This window comes from Oncorhynchus nerka, unplaced genomic scaffold (assembly GCF_034236695.1).
Source record: "Oncorhynchus nerka isolate Pitt River unplaced genomic scaffold, Oner_Uvic_2.0 unplaced_scaffold_1405, whole genome shotgun sequence".
NCBI lineage: Eukaryota > Metazoa > Chordata > Actinopteri > Salmoniformes > Salmonidae > Oncorhynchus > Oncorhynchus nerka.
The window spans coordinates 1-10,850 of record NW_027039912.1 but is presented as its reverse complement, the minus strand read 5'-3'; the positions used below and the strand labels follow the sequence as shown (position 1 = coordinate 10,850).

Here is a 10,850-nt window from a genome sequence, read left to right as displayed (position 1 = left end):
GCACTTAATGAGCTTGTTTGTCACAGTAGAACCAACAGAATTGTACCAAAAGTGAAAACCCTGCCAATCATTGAAAGGCCACATTTTAACATCAAAAAGACAGCTGTGCTGTGAACTAGCACACAGCAACATTCTAAATATTGAAAGCTCTGTTTGTATTTGAAATCAAATACATTCCAGGTAATTTTGGGGGATCTGTCATGTAGAACTAGAAAGTAAAGTTGAGCAAAAGTCAATGTAATTTATTTTGCAATCTCGATGATCAGGAGCTAGAAGTGGGTCAGATCTGGTTTATGTGCCAATATGTTTTGGAATGTGTGTGGTTGTGTATGTGCCCACATCTGGCTCCTCTGGCCATATTTAGTTGGACAGTCAAGATACTTAAACTTTTTTGCCTTCTCTACCTTGTAGTATTAGCTTAAAAATCAGTTAATATCTGATATGTCCCTTATTTGGGGACCATATATGAAATTGTATTTTGGAACGGGGAGATGGAATAGGGGCTTGCTCTGTCCCCTGCACGCATCAACCTAGTAATGCAGTATCTCCAGGAAGGGTGCACTTCTCTGGCTGCAGGTAGCCTAGTGGTTAGAGAGGCGAGCCAAAAACAAGATGGTTGCCAGTTTGAATCCCGAGTCTGGCGGGAAGCTAAGGTTACCTAGATGCCATTGCCTGCATGCCTTTGAGCAAGGCACGTAACCCCCCCCCACACACACACACACATGCACGCACACAACTGCTCCTACCTGTCCAACCTGTATATCTATGCATGTCTTTCGGAGGGGTTGGGTAAAAGTGGGAACATTTCCATTGGACTGCAGGGTTGCATGTATACAGATTTAAATTTTTTCCCCGGTAGTGCGCAATACCATAATAAAATAAATATTAAGATTTTCCTCTACTGGTTCTATTAAACGTCTCATCGCTTGATATTTTTTATACAAATCAGTGGGAAATATCCTTTCAGTGACTGTACCGTGAGTTCTGTTTGTGTCTCTTTGGTGTAGGCCAACGTTTGTATCATGTGCATTTCTGTTCAAGTGCGGCTGACGGGAGCGGGAGAGTACAGCGGAATCATAATCCAGACGCTGAGACGTCGTCCTGCGTCCCATTGTGACATAGCTACGCAGTTTTGAGACAACCATCTTCGGGCGACGCACAGTCCGACCGCGAACCTCCCCACAATTCCCAACAACGCATCTCCCAGTGCGCGTCCTCTATTCTTTTAAATGTTTAGACCGTTATAGAAATGGCTTTAATTTGATCCCAATGCTCCAATATTTTAGAACACTGCTGTGCGTACACGTTTGATACTCTGATAGACCCTTAAGTGCTGCAGCATGGTATTAAATGTTGATAGACTATACATTAGCGTTTGGATGTCAAATTCTGAACATAATAGTAGTAGTAGCCTAGATAGATCCAAAGTTAGCTCGCTAGTTAACTGTATTAATTAATAATCATTTATTACATTAACACTTTCCATAGAATTTCAAAGCGCGTAAAGAGCAAAAAAAAACAAACAAGCAAAGGTCAAGTCTTTCAAAGCTGCATCCTCCGAAGATGGAGGGTCAGTTCATGGCTTGAGCAACGGGAGTGAGACAGAGGATGGTAGATGATTGAGTCTGTTGATTTGGTAGATGGCAAGTCTGGGAACCAGCCAGAGTCGTATAGCCACTGGACTTCCACTCTGTAGCACCCACTTGGGTGATGCCTCAGCAGCTCTGAGCGCCAGACATCTCGCCACACTAAGTTCAGAATAGTAGCCAGTCACCACTCTACGCGCCCTCTGCCTTAGTTCTGCTGGGTTCCACTATCTCTCACTCCTCTCAGATATATGCAATAAAAAGCAGATCAAAAGGAATAATTCCAAACGACTATGTACACATTTGACAGGATCTCTGTTCTTAGGCCGCTCCTAGGACACCATGGCAACTATAGAACATGTTCTAAACACCTTTCCAGCGCTGTGGGTGCATTATGTTTGTAAAAGTATCATTCGGTACATTTTTGGTGTCATTTGCTCAAGTTTTGGACCACATGAAAGCTGCTAAGATTGCATTCTTTCCTACAATGATTCAGAGAACGTTAGCGATACAGAATGCATGGAAATTTATACATTTTAGCTGGGAATTAGGCCTTTTTAATTAAATATTTTTTTTACTTTCAGATTTTTTGTAATGTTTTTTTTTGTAATTGTTTCAATACTTTAGCACACCAGATTCTACTGCTCAATAGGACCTTGAAAGCAGAATTGGGTGTTTGAGCAGGGCTGTCACACAAGCCTACATACCCATTAGCTCTTCAGATGGAATGTTAGCTACATTTTATACAGTACATTGACTTAGGCAATATGGTGAAAAAAAATGCCTATCTAATACCACAAATGTTATATCAAAGTCGATGTTAGTTTCGCGACAACTATGACTTCCCTGTAGTAGTGCTATCAAGTCATTTTCTGTCATGAGAAATCATTACATAACATTGGTTTACTTGTATGGTTCATTTATATGTTAGTACTAGAACCAGGAAATAATCTAGTACTATAACAGTTATTTTTTTCTGTCTGCAGGTCTACATGTGGAACAGCTTGCTGGGCTGGTGTCAGTAGGGGGGGGGTGGTGGTTGTGTTAGGGGTGGGGGTGGTGGTGGTGGTAGTAGTAGTATGCATCAGAAAAAGAAAAAAAAAGTTGAAGGAAGAACCTCCCTTGGCGGAGCTCCAAGTTCTAAATCAAAACACATCAATGGACACAGCAGAACAATGAAAATGATCTTTGTTACTACGGCTGGCTAGACACATGATTTTGCCCTATCTTCGGGCTTGCCATGAGCATTTCTAATCGAACTCGGGCATGTTTTTTGCTGGTCTGCTCTGGTGGAATCTTTTTGAAAGTGCTTTCTAAATGCAATGTCCCATTCACGTCAGCTAGTGGTGGCTTAAGTTATGTGATGTTTTGAAGTGGCTGTTTTAAAGGGAACAGAACAATGCATTACTGTTTCTCCTGGCCCAAAGACTACTGGCAGAGTGAGAAGCCTAACGATAAGTTGTGTAAAATCCTAAACTATCCCTTTAAACCCTCGGCCTTACTGTACAACTACTGTACTTATGATTTTCTTCATCCTTGATAACGGAGGATCATTGTCAGCATTACGTTCTTTCTACTTTGTAGAAAGTAAGTTAAGAGGTGTTCAACTATGAAACGGTTACTGACCCCTGGTAATATCCCACACTCACTGTACAAATAATTTATTATGATCAAAGGTTTTAATGTCAGCATAGATCCCCACATTTGAAAGTTAACAAATTGCATATATAATGCCTTTTTAAAATGCTCTTTTGAGACAGAACTTTAGGTAGTTCAGTTTTATCTAATCTATATAGATGCTCTTATCTACTGTACTTTGTTTTTGTTTCTGCATATGTGTATAGATGTATGATAGCTGATAACGATAATATTTAGATTTAATATATTAGAGGGCGCCAAAGGAAATACTGTGCAATGTTTGACTATTACTGTCTCAACTCTGCGCCACAATGTGGTTTTTAAATCCTGTTCTGTATTTTCAACCAGTTGTGGAGTGACTTTTATACATTTTCTATCTCTAACCTTTGAATAAATTGTTCTTATCTGATTTGGTTGAAGTGTTCTAGCAGCATAACAGGTTGTTCAGATAATTAACAAATGCATAGTTAGATTTATGGTTAAGCCAATTTGACAATTGGTCCTTGGATGGATTGGTAGATGTGACACATGATTTTTAAGATCATGTCTAAAATAATATTGTTCTGATCAATAAATTTCTATCTCCAACACCCTGAACATTTTGCTCATGCAATCAACACTGGAAAATGTGTGAACATTTTTTATTTTATTTTACTAGGCAAGTCAGTTAAGAACAAATTCTTATTTTCAATGATGGCCTAGGAACAGTGGGTTAACTGCCTGTTCAGGGGCAGAACAAGAGATATTTGTACCTTGTCAGCTCGGGGATTCGAACTTGCAACCTTTCGGTTACTAGTCCAACGCTCTAACCACTAGGCTACCCTGCCGTCCCATCTGTAGTCCCCATCGCCCACCTACTTAGATGTAAGGAGTGACAGAAGTTTGGCCCAGTGGATCACGGGACACCTCAAACACCAGAAATGTTATATTTGTCATCTTTCAATTTTATTATGTTTGGTCCTCTACCCTAATTTATATGCTTTTCTGGATATTGGTCCACTAGATGGCAGGCTTCAACCAAGTTGTTCTAGAATCCTCATTTGGCAGAGGATCTATAACAGAAGACATGTAGTAGTATTATTTATCCATCATAAATGTGAAAATAAAGAACAGCTGGATGACAGTGTGAGGTGCACCATGTAAATATTAAGACATTTCAGAAAGCTGATTATGTGAACATTTTAGAATTATTGGGTGTAAATGATTTCTTACCAGGTGGTCAACAGGCAGACACTGAGAACGGACCCCGGCACAAAGAACATGGGGGCTATGATCAAGGTGATAAACCATGACAACTTCATCCCAACAACCGTAGTAGAGAGCTGATCTGAAATGACAGAATGTTCATAACAGTTCAACTGTTATTTACAGCTTTCTTTGTGTGTGAATATAAAGATTTAACACAATTGAAAAACAATCTTAAACATACTGTATTAAAAACTTAGAAATATGTCTAGTGCATATAGCAGCTTGTGACATAAATATATTACATTTGTTTCATCCAACTGTTATGGTATATATTTATAATTGAAATCCATATCCTGAATTGACTTGAGATTAAACTTTATTGAACCGGGTGTATATTTTTTAGAATGCTCCCAATGCAAAACCACAGTCATGCAGTCATAATGCAGAGTACTCACCACCACTGATAAGGGAGAGCTTGGTCCCACTTCCGATCTCAAATATGTTAGCCCTCTGCTCAACACAGTAGTACAGACCCACGTCACTCTCTGAGATGTTCAGTATGCTCAGATTGCTTCTGAACAGGCCTGTGTAATACACTGACTCGAAAACCACATGATCTCGTCCAGGGTAATGTCACAGCCGATGTGTCCCCTGGTTTCACTAGAATCTCATTTTGACCTGCTCCCAAAGCCCCAGAGCATATGGACATTTAAAGGTTTTAAGCCTTATTAATAAACAGAATACTGAAACCTAATCAAATATAAACAATGTATCTACCAAGTGGATAAAATACATTTCTACTCACAACATAGAATTGTTAGAGCTGTTCTCTTTTTCATCGTTTCTTGTCAGTTCCTGAAAGAACTGCATAGGATGTGAATGCATCAACACATTTCTTTTTTTCTGTGGTTAACAAGTCCACCTACCACCGGTACAGGAAACAAAGAGAGCCACCAAGAGCCCATCAAGCCATGGTTTGAACTGTATCAGAATGTTTAAAAAAAAACTGCTCTCATGTTTTCAAGATTCCTCCATTTAACTTTTTGTATTTGCTCATAGAACAGCCAATAGCACAGTTCTATTGAATAAATACTGGAAATGAACAGCTCCATGCAGTGCAGAGGTCATGGAACAAATACATTGCTGTTAACAAACACTGTGGAATAAAACACAATGTTCTTCATCAAATTCATGAGATTTTTGCAAGTAAACTGACAGTGAAAGTTGATCATTTACATTTTAGTCAAAACATGCGAAGGATCAGTAAATCTAGTCGCTGTTCTGCGAAATACATTCTTAATGTGCGTTTCTGATTGACTAATATGTCAGGGGGTAAACATTTTAGGAAATGGTTATTATGCTCCACCACACCCCCAACACTTTAATTTCATGTTTAAGTTTTCTGTAAGTGAGGACTGGGAGGCTGTTCCTGTTACAACGCATGATGAGGACCATGATGACTCTCATCATCAAAAGTGAGTATTGTCTATGAAAATCAAATAATGAATATATGAGACAAATAGTTTGACCATTTAGAATAAAAGCATTTTATGTATTTAGTTCCACCATTTTGAAAAATCTGTAACACTTTACACTACAGTGCCCTTATTACTGTGTAATTATACCTGTATGTGCAGATGAACAAGTATTGTAATTACTCATTGTTACATTGTACTTACACTAACTTACAGCAGTAACCTACCCTAGGTACAATGTAATGATTGTAATGAGTGATGAGCAAGACTTAAATTGTTCTTACAGGACTAATTACACAGTAATAAGAGCACTGTAATGTAAAGTGTTATCAAAAAATCACACCGTAAATATTTGTCAACAAAGACCTACAGAGAGGAAGCTAGCCTTTTTTTTTTTTTCAAACCTTTATTTATCCAGGAAAGTCAGTTAAGAACAAATTCTTATTTTCAATGACGGCCTAGGAACAGTGGGTTAACTGCCTATTCAGGGGCAGAACGACAGATTTGTACCTTGTCAGCTCGGGGGTTTGAACTTGCAACCTTCCGGTCACTAGTCCAACGCTCTAACCTCTACCCTGCCGCCTAACATGGGGAATACGATGGAAAACTCTGCTATCTCTCTTTAAAAATAAAAAAAAACACGTCAACGGACAGCAGAACTATGAAGGTTGGCTAGGCACTATGTTTTTGCCCTGTCTGTGGGCTTGTGATAAGCATTTCTAATCAATCAAATCAAACTCAGGGGCATGTTTTTTGCTGGTCTGCTCTGGTGGAATCTTTTTGAAATTGCTTTCTAAATGCAATGTCCCATTCACTTCTATTGGGCGTCAGCTATGTGACGTTTTGAAGTGGCTGTTTAAAGGGAACAGAACAATGCATTACTGTTTCTCCTGGCCCAAAGACTTGACAGAGTGAGGAGCCTAACAATAAGTTGTGTAAAATCCTAAACTATCCCTTTAAACCCTCAGCCTTACTGTACAACTACTGTACTTTTCTTCAACCTTTATAACAGTTGATCATTGTCAGCATTACATTCTGTGTTCCCTATTCGGGGAGACGTTTATACAGAAGTGCACAATTTACTGTTAATGTCATTATACTGATACCAAAACCATTATGTTCTATTGTATGATTACACCTCTTATGATAATGGGATCGTTCAAATACATATTTATGATCCAAGATTTTCTTTAAGGTCAACATAGTTGGATTTTATTTGTATTTTTTACTGAAGGTCATTTGAAAGTAACAAATTGTGCACACTGCTGTTTTTAAATGCACTTTTGTGACAACCTGATGTATGTACAGTTATCTAATTAATATTTTTGCTAATGTAGATGTGAATTGGCCCCTCGCGATATTAAGACTGGTCGATACACAAACATTCCCTTCAGATAAACGTGACTGTTCTTTTTGTAATGATGGTTCCCTTCAAAAATTAGGGATCTTTTTTTGCCAACTGTCCAGCCATAATGAAATGCTACATTTGATCAGGTAACAATGTGGATGTCTTTTCAATGCTGTCTCATCCTCTATCACAGACCTTTTAGAAGGTCCTGAATCTCCTCTTATTTACTCTATTTTGTTTATGTATAGATGGCAATAATGTTTAGATGATTGAATCTATTTTAGAGAACTCCAAGGAAAATTCTGTGCAATGTTTGACTGACTGCGTTTAGTGTCTCAACTGTGTGGTCCACATTGTGTTTTAAAAATATATATTTTGTATTGTCAACCAGTTGTGGAGTGACACATGTTTCTAACCTTTTGAATAAAATCTTGCTCTTTTCTGATTTGTATCCAAGGTCTATTTGTTATTCACTGCGTTCCACTTTTTGTTACATTACAGCCTTATTCTAAAATGGAATATATTTGTTGTTTTCCTCAATCTACACACAATAGCTCATAATAACAAGGAAAACATGTTTTTAGAAATTTCTATCTAATTAATAAAACATTCAAAACATACCTTATTTACATAAGTATTCAGACTCGAAATTAAGCTCCGATGCATCCTGTTTCCATTGATCCTCTTTGATTGTTTCTAAATCTTGATTGGAGTCCACCTGTGGTAAATTCAATTGATTGGACATGATTTGGAAAGCTAAACAAGGTCCCACAGTTGGCAGTGCATGTCAGAGGTAAAAAACCAAGCCATGAGATCGAAGGAATTGTCCGTAGAGCTCAGAGACAGGATTGTGGCGAGGCACAGATCTGGGGAAAGGTATTGAAACATTTCTGCAGCATTGAAGTTCCCCAAGAATACAGTGGCCTCCATCATGCTTAAATGGATTGGTCAGGGAGATGACCAAGATCCTGTTGGTCACTGATGGAGCTCCAGAGTTCCTCTGTGGAGATGGGAGAACCTTCTAGAAGGACAACAATCTATGCAGCACTCCACCAATCAGGTCTTTATGGTGGAGTGGCCAGACGGAAGCCACTCTTCAGTAAAAGGCACATAACAGCCCACTTGGAGTTTGCCAAAAGGCAGCTAAAGGACTGACCATGAGAAACAAGATTCTCTGGTCTGATGAAACCAAGATTGAACTCTGGCCTGAATGCCAATTGTCCCGTCTGGAGGAAAACTGGCATCATTCATATGATGAAGCATGGTCTGAATACTTATGTAAATGTGATATTTACTTCTTTTTATATATATGTATATATATGTGTGCACACGTGCCAAAATGTAAACATTTTTTTTGCTTTGTAATTAAATGGTATTGTGTGTAGACTGATGAAGAAAAATATAATTTAATCAATTTTAGAATAAGCTGTAACGTAACAATGCGGGAAAAAGTCACGCGGTCTGAATACATTCTGAATACACTACATACAGTATAACAGCAGGTTGTTGCGTTTCAGATTTAAAAATATATTTATAGTTGCAGATTTATGGTTAAACCACTACTGTTTTGATAATTGGTCCGTGGATGGAATGGTAGATATGACGTGAATGATTTATGATCACATGTCTACAATGATCTTGTTCAATACATTTCTATCTCTAACACCCTGAACATACTGGTCATGCAATCAACACTGGAATAACACAATAAATACAAAGATGTGAAACCAATCTGGACACATGTAGATCCCATCGTCCACCTACTTAGATGTATGGAGTGGCAGAAGTTTAACCCCGTGTGTCACAGGAGTCTTCATAAAACACCAGAAATGTTACTTTTACTCTCAGTATCTTTACATTTTATTCCTGTTTGTCCTCCTATACTCACTCTTGGTCCTCTAGATGACAGGCTTCAACCAAATTGTTCCAGAATCCTCATTTTGTCAGGATCTACAGTGTAAGAGGACAGCTATTTTTTTTTATCTTCATGAAATGCGCAATAAACACCAATGACCGATTTACAGACCGTGAGTTGCACCACATAAGTATTTAAAAAAGACATTTCAGAAAGCTGATTCAATGTGAAAATTAGAATTATTGGGTGCAAATCATTTCTTAGGAGGTCGTCAACAGCAGAAGACACAGAGAGCAGACCCCAGTACAGAGAACATGGGGGCTATGATCAAGGTGATAAACCATGACAACTTCATCCCAACAACAGTAGTAGAGAGCTGATCTGAAATGACAGAATGACAGAATGCCTTCTTGGTGTGGGAATATAAAGATTTAATCAGACTTTATTATATTTATCACAATTGAAAAACAATTCTAAACATACTGTATTGAAAACAATCAAGAAATGTATCAAGTGCATGTGAGTACATAAATATTATATTTGTTTCTTCCTACTATGCTTTGGTATAGATTTATAATTTAAATACATAACCTGAATTGACTGAGATTAAACATTGACCAGGTGGATATTTTTAGAACACTCCCAATGCAAAACCACAGTTATGAAGTCATAATGCAGAGTTTACTCACCACCACTGATAAGGGAGAGCTTGGTCCCACTTCCGATCTCAAATATGTTAGCCCTCTGCTCAACACAGTAGTACAGACCCACGTCACTCTCTGAGATGTTCAGTATGCTCAGATTGCTTCGGAACAGGCCTGTGTCATACACTGACTCGAAACGACCATCAAACCTTTTGTTGAGGCTCAGGGGTGTATTTGTCTTTATAGTGATGGCTACTGAAAGAGTGGCATCAGGACGAAGAGCAAACCACATGACCTCGTACTCCAGGGTAATGTCACAGCCAAGGGTGACTGTGTCCCCTGGTTCCACTAGAATCTCATTTTGACCTGCTCCAAAAGCCTCACAGAACACGGAACCTTTCATAAAAACAAAGACCATATTATTGACTGAGGCTATTTAAATAAAATGTTCATAACACATTTACATTTTTTAGACCAAATTAACAGAGTACTTAAACCTAATGAAATATAAACAATGTATCTCCCAAGTGGATAAAATACATTTCTACTTACAGCATAGAATTGTTAGAGCTGTTCTCTTCTTCATTGTTTCCTGTCAGTTACTGAAAGAAGGATGTGAATGCAAGTTCCTTTTTTTTTCTGCGTGTACAAGTCCACCTACCACAGGTACAGGAAACAAAGAGGGCCACCGAGAGCCAGTCAAGGAAAGGTTTAAACTGTATCAGAAGGTTTTTTTAACTGCTCTCAAGTGTGCAAGATTCCTCCATTCATTGTTTTTTGTTGCAACTACGCTGTGATAGTTGAAGTTGAACTATCCTTTCAATTTGAGTCAAAATGTGTAGGAAAAGTACATCTAAGCCCAGTTCTGAGAAATACATTCTAAATGTGCTTTTCTGATTGGATGCCTGGGGATGAACCTTTTAGGAAGTGGTTATTGTGCTCCACCACACCCCAACACACTTTCATTTCATGTTTAAGTTTTCTGTAAGTGAGGACTGGGAGGCTGTTCCTGTTACAACGCATGATGAGGACCATGATGACTCTCATCATCAAAAGTGAGTATTGTCTATGAAAATCAAATAATGAATATATGAGACAAATAGTTTGACCATTTAG

At 38.3% G+C, this 10,850-nt stretch overlaps 1 long non-coding RNA gene and 1 other non-coding gene across 2 annotated transcripts; one reads left to right on the top strand and one right to left on the bottom strand.

The window, feature by feature from the left end:
- The first annotated feature begins 377 nt into the window (after positions 1-377).
- LOC115126099 (U2 spliceosomal RNA) lies at positions 378-567 on the top strand. Its single transcript, XR_003863080.1, has one exon. It is a non-coding gene; the product is annotated as a U2 spliceosomal RNA (small nuclear RNA).
- A 2,329-nt stretch (positions 568-2,896) lies between these two features.
- On the bottom strand, positions 2,897-10,615 carry LOC115126097 (uncharacterized). Its single transcript, XR_003863079.2, has 7 exons — positions 10,287-10,615; positions 9,780-10,130; positions 7,857-9,471; positions 5,218-5,334; positions 4,868-5,090; positions 4,437-4,551; positions 2,897-4,276 (listed from the first exon to the last, which is right to left on the bottom strand). It is a non-coding gene; the product is annotated as an uncharacterized LOC115126097 (long non-coding RNA).
- Between the last annotated feature and the right edge of the window lie 235 nt (positions 10,616-10,850).